A 12,001-nucleotide genomic window follows, 5' to 3' on the forward strand; every position below is an offset into this window, starting at 1 on the left:
AGTTTTTTTTTTTTGTATTTTTAGTAGAGACGGGGTTTCACCATGTTAGCCAGGATGGCCTCGATCTCCTGACCTCAAGATTCGCCCGCCTTGGCCTCCCAAAGTGCTGGGATTACAGGCGTGAGCCACCAGGCCCAGTCCAAAAAAAAAAAACTCATGTAGTAAGTAGCCTATTCCTCTTGAGTAACAAGTATCATAAACTGACTACTCAGTTTGATACTTGATAAAACTACTAGTATCCTTAAAAATCTTTTCAGCTGCAATGGTATGTACTCACCACTCTTGATTTATTCCATACATACATTCATTAATCTGCAGACTTACACCATGGTTACTCTTTGCGCTGATACTTTCCATCTGCATGGTCCAAACATTTTCAGCATACATTCATACAGCAACTCTCAATATTCCTGCAAGGTTCTCCTTAGGCTGCCTCCAGTTTCTTTCTATATGCATTTTTTTCTCCATTATACACTCAATTAATTCCTTTCTTGAAAGGAGTAAACACCTATGAAAACCTGTGGTAGTCCCAGAAAATGTGGGATTAAGCTCCCAGAGATACCGGAACCTCAAAAGGAAATAGGAAGGAGATGGGAAAGGGAACACTCTCTGTACCCCTCGGTGGGAAGGCATTGCCTCCCCTCACTCCAAGGGCCCTAGAGGTACACAAGCCCAGTGAAGACAGGGAACTCAGCCTCTGAAAACCACAAGCCCCAGAAAGCCTTCCCTTGCCTTAGGACTACCTAGTCTTTATCTGATCTTGGGCGGAGTTGTGACCCCACTTCTGTCCTAAGTAGAGGAAAACAATCCCTCAAATGCTCAGTCTGGTAACACAGACAATGAGGGCAAAAGAGCTCTGGGGCTTAGTGGTGCTTGAAGGGCACAGGCCATCAGCATTGCCATCCTGTTCCACAATTAAGGATGCAGATCAAAAGGCTGTCTCTATACATGAGCTCCTGGTGGGATATCCTGAATCGTACAACTGTAGTGCAGGTGAGCATCCAGGGCCTCCACCTGCTGAGACTTGTCCCATCCTCTACCTACCTACCACAGGTCCCCTCTTTTCCACTCTTCTTCCCTCCCCACCAAAGGTCAGCAGATGGCCGCCAACATTCCCCACCCCCACCACACACAGTGAGAGTAGGCAGGGAACAGTTGAGGCCTCTCCTAGTGACTCCTAGTTCATAACGCCTGCAAGAGTCTCAGATCACTCTGAAACCCACATGCAGGGCCAGGCCAGGTGTGCCCAGGCCCAGTTCCTTCCTGCCCAAGCCTTTGCTTGCCTGGAGCCTAAAATCTGGGCTCCCCTTGTCTCCTGGCTCTCTTCTGCGCTAAATTTGTTTTCTTAAAGTGAAAATACTTAGTATTAGAAATGAGACAATAAATGATTGTGAGAATGCTGCTACTGATTGCGTGAGTGTCCTTTAACCAGGAAATAATGCTCCAGTTTTGTTTTCTAACGCGCTTCAACGTCCAGGCATTTTGTTGACTTTTATTGCTGTTGTTCACTGTCAATATATTCAGTCCACAGCGAATATAATGTCATTTTCTTGTATAATATGTAATAGCTTAGAATATTCCACTCTATTAGGATCGTTAATTAATTGTACAACCCTTTGCTTAAAATAAAAAGTAGCACAGCATAAGGAAAAGATAGTCACGTGGTTTCCATTTCCTTCACTAGGTTTCGTGACGTACTATCTATTTAGAAAAGAGTCCAGCGGTGCTCAAATACAATAAAATAACACGTTTTTGTTTTTGTTTTTGAGACAGAGTTTCGCTCTTGTTGCCCAGGCTGGAGAGCAATGGCGCCATCTTGGCTCACCACAACCTCCGCCTCCTGGGTGCAAGCAATTCTCTGGCCTCAGCCTCCCAAGTAGCTGGGATTACAGGTGCCCGCCACCATGCCCAGCTAATTTTGTATTTTTCATAGAGACGGGGTTTCTCCATGTTAGTCAGGCTGGTCTCCAACTCCTGACCTCAGGTGATCAGCCCACCTCGGCCTCCCAAAGTTCCAGGATTACAGGCGTGAGTCACTGTGCCTGGCCAAAATAACATGTTTAAATGAAATAAATATTTTTACATCACACTTGTATGAAAAAGCCTTAAGGAATCAAAACATTAATATTGCTTAAAACAGTAACAAGAACACCACACAAAATAAGTCTCAAAACAGAATTACAGAAGTTGAAAATATATTGAGAAACTCCAAAGAGGCAGGCATTCTTAAAGTTTTAGCAATTTGACAACAGTTTTCACCAATCTTAAATCGTCTTAATATTTTCAGCTTACACCATTTTGATGGCTTTAATCACCACTTTCATGACATCTAACACTGTAGGGTTTATAACAATATCCTTAAACAGGGCAAAAATAAAATACAGATATAAAAGCTAAGGAATGTAATGCTCGATCCTACTACAACAAAGCTCAGCCTCAGTCTTCTGAACCACAATGTTGTCCAGCAACTAACTCCAACAACAAATCAGCCGATACCTCACTTCACTTGGGTTAAGGCGCAACATAATTGCTTTCTTAACAAATAGCTGGCTTCTTCACTAAGTGCTTTTGGCAGAGTAAATCTGTTTGGTAAAGGGGGAAACTGTAGATCATGATCAGACACAATCTACATACATGAAATCCTTAATGATAGTAACAGACTTCCCCCATAATCTTGATTGTATTCTTTTCACTACCACTCATATTTAATCTTCAACTTGAAGAAAAAATTAAGTCAGGGAAGAAGAAAGATAAAAGGAGGTAGAGGAGAAAGATATGCAAAGATTCCTACCCAAAGTGAAGTGGTGAGAAGTTTGAGTCATTATTTATCATTTCACCCTTATGTCAAAGCACTGCGCAGAAAGTGGTCAGCTACTGGAGTTTGGTCTTGATGCCAGGCACACCCTATGCTACATCCACAACAGGCTGCTGGCACAAGATGGCAGATGCAGGACAGCAGAACTGCCTCAAGCACCGGCAGGCCCCAATGCCTGTCTCCATAACCACCACAACCAGCTTCTGTAATTTCCAGAAATGCTATAATATTAGGTTAAATTTGTAGAAATTCATATACTCCCAACATTCAATTCTACTACAGAATTTCCGTATTCCTAAAAACATTTTGACAATAACTGAAAGTTTTTCATTTTTAAGCATATTAACAGTACAATTAGAAATTTTAAGATAAGTTAATATTAAATATTCTGACAAATGCTACTATAATACCAAAGACAGAGAAATCGTTTTCATATTTGAATCATGAATTGATTTTATAAGCAGGAATGATCTGCTAGAAAAAGACAATCCTCATTTAGACCAGGACTTCAATGGGCAGAGATCAGTCAGCACCAACAGGAACTACCAGAACTAACACTCTCCCAAGTTAAGCCTTGGAAGGTTTTGGATCACATTTCATATGGACACACTAAATGAATAATAGAAAATACCAGGCATTATGTTCTCATTGATAACAACAGGTCTTCAGTCTCAGCAGGTGGAACATTATAAGCAATGCATGCTGCTCCTACATGTGCAGGTGAAAGAGTTCCCTGAAAGCTCTCCGCACTGGGTGCAAACAATTGAGCAGAGAGAAGAATTCCACAAATAGCAGAGCAGAAGTCAGATGACTGAATATATTATCAGCCTTCTTTTTGGGACTACAATACCTCAACACCGAGTCATCCATGCTACATGATTACAAAACATCCACAAAACATGCATCACACAATCTGCGCCCAACAGTTAAACATACTAGAATCAAGTGTTTTAAGGACGTAAGAAGCCAACTACCTTTATTAGCATTCTATCCTTTCTAAGCCTATTTCCTCTATAGTGCTCTGTCAATCTATTTTCTACCTATCCCCCACAATCAAGTTTTCTTCAGCTTTATTTTCTGAGCTTTTTATTGTGAGAACAATAGGCAACCTGAATATGCTCTTGCAAAATACACTCCCTACTCTTTTCCTTTTCACTAATGGAGAATTACTGATCTATGTTACTTCAACAAAGCACTGGGTAAGACAGCTAACAACAGGGTTCTACCTCTCACTGCTACAGTAAGAAACAGACAAGAGTACTGTAGGGTTACCTTTGCCCTGCACTTGGTTTTCAGTAAGCACTCAATAAATGTTAACTATTTTACTTCACCCATTATAATTCTTATTTCTTGAAAATTAAAAAAACAAATCTATAATTTCAACAATTATTAAAAACTGAGCTGGTGACTAAAAAAGCCAGAGACTATTCGTGAATCTTCAAATCAATCACCTCTGTGCAGGTATAAGCCCTCCTTAAGGCAACAGTCTGGAAGATGCCTGCTGATATAATTTGCAGGACTGGAACTATTCAAATCTATTCATCCTTCTTATGGACTTAACAAGTAGACTGAGCCTTATAACGTCCCACAAACATTTGCTTTATCAGATTCCTAAAAGAAAGACGTTTTCAGATTCAACCATTCCCTCCGATGTTTAGGATTTATTTCCCCCACTCAGTGGCAAAGTTAATTTTTCCTCCCAAAGTTTTGCTCACAGACACAGGACTCACCTCACTTTAAGCTTCAGCGTCCTTCTGGAAAATGGAGGTAACCTCTATTTTATAGGGTTGTGGCAAGAATTAAAGAACGAAGCACACATCAAAAAAGTCTCTATCAGGTTGTTGGCACTCAATGATAGCTGCTATTATCATTTCTGTTATCATTGTTACTCTTGTAATACAGACCTTTTAGTTAAGAGCAAGAATGGGTCAGGTTCAATGGCTCATGCCTATAATCTTAGCACTCTGTGAGGCTGAGGCAGGCGGATCATTTGAGGTCAGCAGTTCAGGACCAGCCTGGCCAACATGGAGAAAAATACAAAAATTATCTGGAAGTGGTGACGTGTGCCTGCAGTCCCAGCTACTCAGGAAGCTTACGTGAGAGAATCGCTTGAACCCGGGAGGCGGAGGTTGCAGTGAGCTGAGATCACGCCACTGCACTCCAACCTAGGTAACAGAGTGAGACTGTCTCAAAAAAAGGAAGACAAAGAGCAAGAATGAGCTACATCTAGAAAAACTGACAACTATAGCAGAATACTTGCACAAGGCTGCACTTAGGAGCATTCCATCCCTTAGAAACCTAGGTGGTTAAGGCCCAGAATGAGTAGCCCTAAAGTGGCAACAATTCACAGGCAACGCCTATCATCTTCGCCCAACTGAAGAGTGCCATCCTTACCATACACCACACAGGACTTAAGGCCAGAGAGGATACAACATGATTCCAGAGGAAATAAAACAAAAATAATTATAAATATTCATACCTTCATTAAACGAAATCCATTCGGTTGTAGGCTAATCAGTTAAGGAGACATTTAACAATATTTTTTATTATAAACATTTTAACCCTATTTTCAGGGAAAAGACAATCCAAATCCAAATCACAGTAAATTGTGCTGACATTATATGATTAAAATTACAGGCACACAAAAAGAATATATCTTTAGTACTAAAGCAAACTGAAATGAAGGCAAATATGTCCCCTCCCACCTCCTCCCCAACCAAAAAAAGTGATCACCCACTCTATGTTCCCCCTTTAATCACTGGCTGTGGAATGGATGGTTTATAATATCAAAGTACACTGAAAAGGCCAGGACAGAGTACTCATCAAATGACTAAATGAATAAATGAATGAGACAATATGACAAGAAAGCAAAGACAAGGTCAAAAAGCCCAAAATGACAGCCAGGTGTGGTGGTTAATGCTTTTAATCCCAGTACTTTGGGAAGCCAAGGGGAGAGGATAGCCTGGGCCCAGGAGTTTAAGACCAGCCTGGGCAATGTGGCAAGACTCATCTCTACAAAAAATATCAAACATTAGCTAGGCGTAGAGACACACACCTGTAGTCCCAACTACTTGGGAGGCTGTTTCAGGAGAATCATTTGAGCCTAAGAGGTCAAGGCTACAGTGACCTGTGATCATGCCACTGCACTCCAGCCTGGATGACAAAGCGAGACCGTATCTCAAAATAATAATATAATAACAACAACAACAGCAAGATGAAAGTAGATTTAAGTTGGCCAGGGGAACTCAAACAATTCGTAATCGGCTGCCTAAAAAGCATAAATTCTGCCAGAATTAACAGGCTAATTTCAATTCTCCACGTACCTGTCAGCTGATGCCTAGTTAAAGTAAAGATGTTTTCTTTTCCTTTAGAACAGTTAACTAGTTGCGAATAACTTCTACCTATATGATTCTGTGTCCAAAGCCTCAAAAACAGCTATGTAAAACACCACCATAGGTTCCCTGCTCATTTAATTCTTCTCTAGAAAATTTCCAACCAGAGAACCAACAGGAAATTGTCCTAGAATCAACATTTCCACAATCGCATTATGTTATCACAGCCCTGGGGAGCCAGAAATGTGGTCATTGATCAACATTTCATACAGTAAACACATAAAATCTTTGCCCTAAAAGCTAACAGTATTAGGATCTACCTGCAGACCACCTAGTCTTTTAATTTCAGTTGCCTTCATAGTTTACCTTTAAGATTTCCACTCCTTTTCATAATCAGTTTTCCAACAGCTAAGAGAACTACACCAGCTTCTAAAATATCATCAAAAGTCACATTCTCACCTCGATCTAGAAATTAGCATCTAGAATCCATAAAGATGTGTTTTCTTTATGATGTCTGAATTGAAGGTCTGCAACATTAAAATTGTATTTCATAGCTTTTCCAGACATTACTTGTAATAGACTTTAGAGAGTAATATGACATATTCTTTTCACAGCTTGCAATTCATAAAACTCTATTAGAAGCCTTTAAAAACAAAAAAGGGAAAACACAAACACTTGGAACACTAACACTTAGAACCTTTTTCGTTTGTTTGTTTAGAAAAGTAAGACATAGAGAAGTAATAAAATTAGCCTGAAATATGAAGGAGTACAAAAAAAAACTGAAGGTTTTGTTCCGTTTTCCCTTAAATGGCTTTCATTTTTGGTATGAACTATAGTCTTATTCTTTCACTATGGAAAAAGATCCAGATTTGTTGCCGATTTTATGATGTGCGGCAATAAAAGACCAATACCTTAAAGCAGTGACTTATTTTCTCCCTCCTATTCTCTTAATCAAAAATCAATAAAGCATGTAATACATATATTACCAAACACAACTATACACACAAAATATTAAAGTTAGTAATTTCTTAAATAGCAGTTTTTTCATAGCAATAAATAAGCATTAACTTTGCTTTTAAATATAACTTCGATTATGACACAATAATGGCCAAAATATCAAATGAGGGCACGCTGTGCATTTCAGAAAAATTGTTTAAAGAGACCATCCCCTTTTTTATTTTCCTTTACTATCCAATATCCTAAAGAGTGCCTAAAGAATTGCTTTTAAACTCAATACAACACAAAATTTTTCCCAAGAAATCCAATCTGTCAACTTATGGGTCACATTTCAACCTTACGTAATTTGAAACAGCTATGGTACCGAATCCTTAAATACAGGGCATGTAATGGAAGGACTGCTCACAGATCCTTGATGTTACTGAGGCTTGGAAAGCTTTAATAAGATACAACTACAAATAAAGACAACTAAGGACCATTACCCCTTTCCCTTTATCCACAGCCCAAATCCCCCTCCAAGCCTTACATTTTATATTTCCAATAAAATGCTGTTCTAATACTAAGCCAAAGTCATCTAAATTATATTTAACCAATGAAGGATTAAAATCCAAAAAATATTAACTACTCAAAACATATTAAATCTGTAATTGGTGAGCTCTTTTCTACCCTCCTGCTTCAGTATACTGACATCTAAAAGTCAAAGAACTCCTGTTTAAGACTGAAATTCCCAGGAGGAAGGAAGCTCAGATCCAGCCTGAGAGCACACAATGGAATCACAGCTGACAATGCACATCTTTTTCTAGATGTCTCCATATGCTTGAGAGGTTCCCCCCACCAAGCCAGACATTAGGAGACTTGGTTCTCTCTGCCACCAAGAATCTGAGCACATTTTCAAGGACTGTTGCAGAGAATTAAGTAAGATAATGTGTTGCTCTTAAGCATACAAAAGAGAGAAGGGCATATGTCAGAGTGCCAAATGATGGGGGGTTTTGAATGTTGTCCACTTTTGAATGTTGTTTCTAATACTCCTTACCTCTGCTTACCTCTAATACTCCTTACCTCTGCCAGTCTAAGTAAGTGTTTGGTTTACCTTCTCTCTTTTTACTACTTTATTACTTTATTACAAACAAGAGCTACAGCAAAATGCAATTAATTCTTGTCTACATGCACCCAAAATGATCCTGAATTGGGAATTCTCATGGTAAATTTGAAAATAGTATACGACAACAGAACACAGTTATGGCCGGGCGCGGTGGCTCAAGCCTGTAATCCCAGCACTTTGGGAGGCCGAGACGGGCGGATCACGAGGTCAGGAGATCGAGACCATCCTGGCTAACATGGTGAAACCCCGTCTCTACTAAAAAATACAAAAAACTAGCCGGGCGAGGTGGCGGTGCCTGTAGTCCCAGCTACTCGGGAGGCTGAGGCAGGAAAATGGCCTAAACCCGGGAGGCGGAGCTTGCAGTGAGCTGAGATCCCGCCACTGCACTCCAGCCTGGGCGACAGCGAGACTCCCTCTCAAAAAAAAAACAAAAACAAAAACAAAAAGAACACAGTTACAAGGTTTGGCAAGTACTATTCCCTAGAACTGCAGTCCCCCTCAATTCTTTCTTAGTAACCCAAGATTAATAAAAGCTTGACCTATGACATATTTCCCACGTAACCTAAAAGAACACACTCCCAAAATTAAATTCATGGGATACTTATGACAAAAATGAATAAATTCATTCTTAATCTAACACTTTTCATTCTTTGAACTCCCAAAGATTCTACAAATTCCAGGTGAGAAAGGGAGAATTACTTCTGTCACTATGCCTAACCTCACCAACAAAGAACAGGCGCACACACACACACGCGCGCACGTGCGCGCACACACACACACACACACACACACACACGCTTCGTAGCAGCTGTTTTCTTTTTAAAAGACTGCTATTCCTGCAGAGCAACCTGTGATCTTTACAGAGAATCAAAGACCTCTGCTCCTAGAAGTCAAGAGTTGAGAAAGTCACTTGACTAAACGCTCAATAAACAGTTAAAACCAAAGATGTCTCCAAACCTTGTATAAACCAGCAAAGTACACACACACTGTACAATTCAGCAGTGTTTAAGAAAATTAAAATTATTTTTAAGAATCTTTTGTGTGGGAGTAATCTGGCAAACTACATTTCACACAGACTTTTTTCTGTAGACAAATATTCTTTGATTAGCTTTGCTCCTTAAATACCCACACTTAATGTTTCAATCAGTGATGCTTTAGTTCCCAACTTCATTTTGTTTACCCAAGAAAGAGCAAAAAGAAAAAAAATGCATACCATAAACCACAACTTTTTTTTTTTTAATGACATCCCCAAACGTCGAAGTTTCAAGTGCACTTTGGGAATTGGCGCTCTAATTAAACAAGGAACCAGTGAAGCCATTATGAACAATGATGCTTTCCACTCCCAATAATCAGTTGGCGTGATACTACTCCGATGCTCAGGGTCCTCTTTCAAATTTCATTGTCCCCATTCTGGCGTAGCTGAGTGAAACCGAGATAGAGGCAAAAGGGTAACTTCTGTATTCTGTGACCTTCAGCATGTAAACCGGACGCTGAGGTCCAGGACATGATACTACAGCATATGCCATTTTAGAAACCGGCCTCGGGGAGTTACTGCCACATCCTAAAGTGGCTTTAGACTTCGTCGTGTATAAGACAACGTCTATTTCGGTACGAAAGGCATACAGGACCTCGAGTGCCGCGGCATGCCTCTCCGGGTCGGAGCCCCTCTAAGTGACACAACCCCAGAGATCAAGGAGCGGGGATGACTTGGGGATGGACAAGAGTAGCTGGCTCTCGGCGTCTCCATGACTCCCCCGCCCGGCATGCAACTCCGCTTTAACTGGTCCGGAGAAACCCCGCCCCCTTCCTTCCTCTGGTCCGCACGATTGGCTCACCGACACCCGGCAGGTCAGCTCCCCGCCTTCGATTGGCTCACTGCCCCATCAGTCAGACGCAGCGAGATTCGGGTCGGTGGGAGGGGAAGGCGTCGGAGGTGGTGGAGTGGGAGTGGGATTAGAGGACGAGGTGGCGAAGGAAGGTGTTCAGGCTCGGTCTCTGGTTTGGGAAAGTTTCCCCTACCAGTGACGGACCCAGAACGCGGGAGGCCCAGTCCAGCTCCGGGCCGGCGGAAGGGGGCTCCGGTCCCCGATTCCCGCCCCTCGGTCCCGCAGGCCCCGGAAACCACCAGAGGGAGGGGGAGAGGGAGGGGCCATCTAACCAGGGACCGACCCACCCCCGGTCTCGGAAGAGGCGCCTCTGGGACTCCCCCGAGGGGAGGAGGCGGGGAGCGCAGCCGGCAGCGACGACCCCGGCCCCCTCCCCCAGCACCCCCCAGGGGCCCGAGAGAGACGGGTCTCCGTGCCCGGGGCGTGACCGTCGCGAGGCGGCCGCAAGGGCCCCTCCCGCTTCCCGCCTGGGGCCCCGAGAGCCTGTCCCTTCAGGGGCGGGGAGAAGGGGGCGAGAAAAGGGGGCGCTGGCGAGCCAACCCGGAACCTCCCGGTCCGCCTCCCGCCCCCGGCCCCAACCCCGGCCCCAGCGCGCCTCCTGCACACACGCCCGCACCCAGAAAGTTCAATCAGGGGCGAGCCCGGCTCGGCGCCGCCGCGGCCCGGCCCCCGGCTCCCCGCCCCCACCACGGCCCGGCCTACTCGGCCCCAGCGCGCCGCCCGCCCCGCCCGCCGCAGCTCCTTCCCGTCCGCCCGCAGCGCTCGGCGCCCCTCGCCCCCCGCCCCCAGCGCTGACACGGGCCCGGGCCGCCCGCCGGGCCGCGACTCCCCTTCCCCGTCCCGCGCTGCAGCTCGCCGGCCGCCCGGACACCCTGCTTCACCTTCACACACCCCCGGCACTTCCCGAGTCCTGCCTCCCCTCGTCCGGCTCCCACTCTTCGCTGCAGCCGCTCCGCGCTTCCATTAAAGAATACACCTTCCCGGGATTCACCTTCTCGGCTCTGCCGCGCTGCCCCCGCGGGGTTAGAGCCTCGGTCTCCGCCGACCCCGCACCGGACCGGGCGACAGGCACTCGCTCCTCGGGGCGGGGGCCGCGCCCGCACCCCCGGCCTCCCCGCCGCGCCTCGGCGCTCACCTCTCGCCCGCGCCGCGGGCTGCAGCCTCCGCCCGCCTCGCGCTCCGGGACTCGTCTCCCGAGCTCTCGCAAGGCGCTGGAGCGCCTCCTTTCTCTCCCGGGGACTCCGCGTCTCCCCGCCGCTTCCCGCCCTCCCCACCCCCAAGCCCCAACTCCCCAGCGTCGCTGCGCCTCCGGGATGCAACTCCCGTTTTCCGCGCACTCCGGCGGCGGTCCCCGCACACAAAAACAGCCTCTCGGAGGCGCACGGCTCTGCCGGAGCTCGGCGCAGGAAGGGCAGTCGCGGCCGGGGAGTGGGGACGCGGCGCCCCCCGCCTGCCGCCCGCCCCCCGCCCGCCCTCGCGGCCCCGGGGGAAGGCGCGGTTACCGGCTTGGGTCGGTCACGCCGTCAGGTGCCGGCTGCCGTCGGCGCTGACCTTCGGCGCCGAAGCTGTAGCCGAGGCTGCGGCCGCCATGTTCCCGTGTTAATAACTGCTGCCTGGTTGTTTATTTCAATGGAGATCCTCCCCCAACTCCCTCCTCCTCCTCCTCCTCCTTCTCCTCCTCCTCCTCCTCCTCCGCGTCTCCGCACTTGCGGAGAGACAGACCGCGCGAGCTCGCGAGCAGGGGAGGGGGCTCGGGAGCCAGGCCGTCCCTCCCTCTGCCTCCCCGGCAGTGGCCGCAGTCAAGTCCTGTCACCGCGAAAAGGACAGGGCGGAAACTTGCCTCTCTTGCCCCCGAGGAAGGGGCAAAGGTGGACGCAGGGTTGTCCGGGGAGCAGCCCCTGCCCGCCGG

The 12,001-nt window shown here is 45.9% G+C and overlaps 1 protein-coding gene across 8 annotated transcripts in view; it reads right to left on the reverse strand.

The window, feature by feature from the left end:
• Positions 1-11,730, reverse strand: part of NCOA2 (nuclear receptor coactivator 2) — a 298,233-nt gene extending 286,503 nt beyond the window's left edge. For 2 of the 8 annotated variants that reach the window (XM_023184078.3, XM_023184082.3), the window contains exon 1: positions 11,595-11,703. The gene's annotated coding sequence lies outside the window, so the exon portion shown is untranslated. Of the gene's footprint in view, positions 1-10,041; positions 10,733-11,227; positions 11,285-11,594 lie in introns of those variants that run through there. The other 6 variants (XM_023184080.3, XM_023184072.3, XM_023184083.3 and 3 more) reach the window with 4 other exon arrangements.
• Between the last annotated feature and the right edge of the window lie 271 nt (positions 11,731-12,001).

Source organism: Piliocolobus tephrosceles, chromosome 7 (assembly GCF_002776525.5).
Source record: "Piliocolobus tephrosceles isolate RC106 chromosome 7, ASM277652v3, whole genome shotgun sequence".
Classification (NCBI taxonomy): domain Eukaryota; kingdom Metazoa; phylum Chordata; class Mammalia; order Primates; family Cercopithecidae; genus Piliocolobus; species Piliocolobus tephrosceles.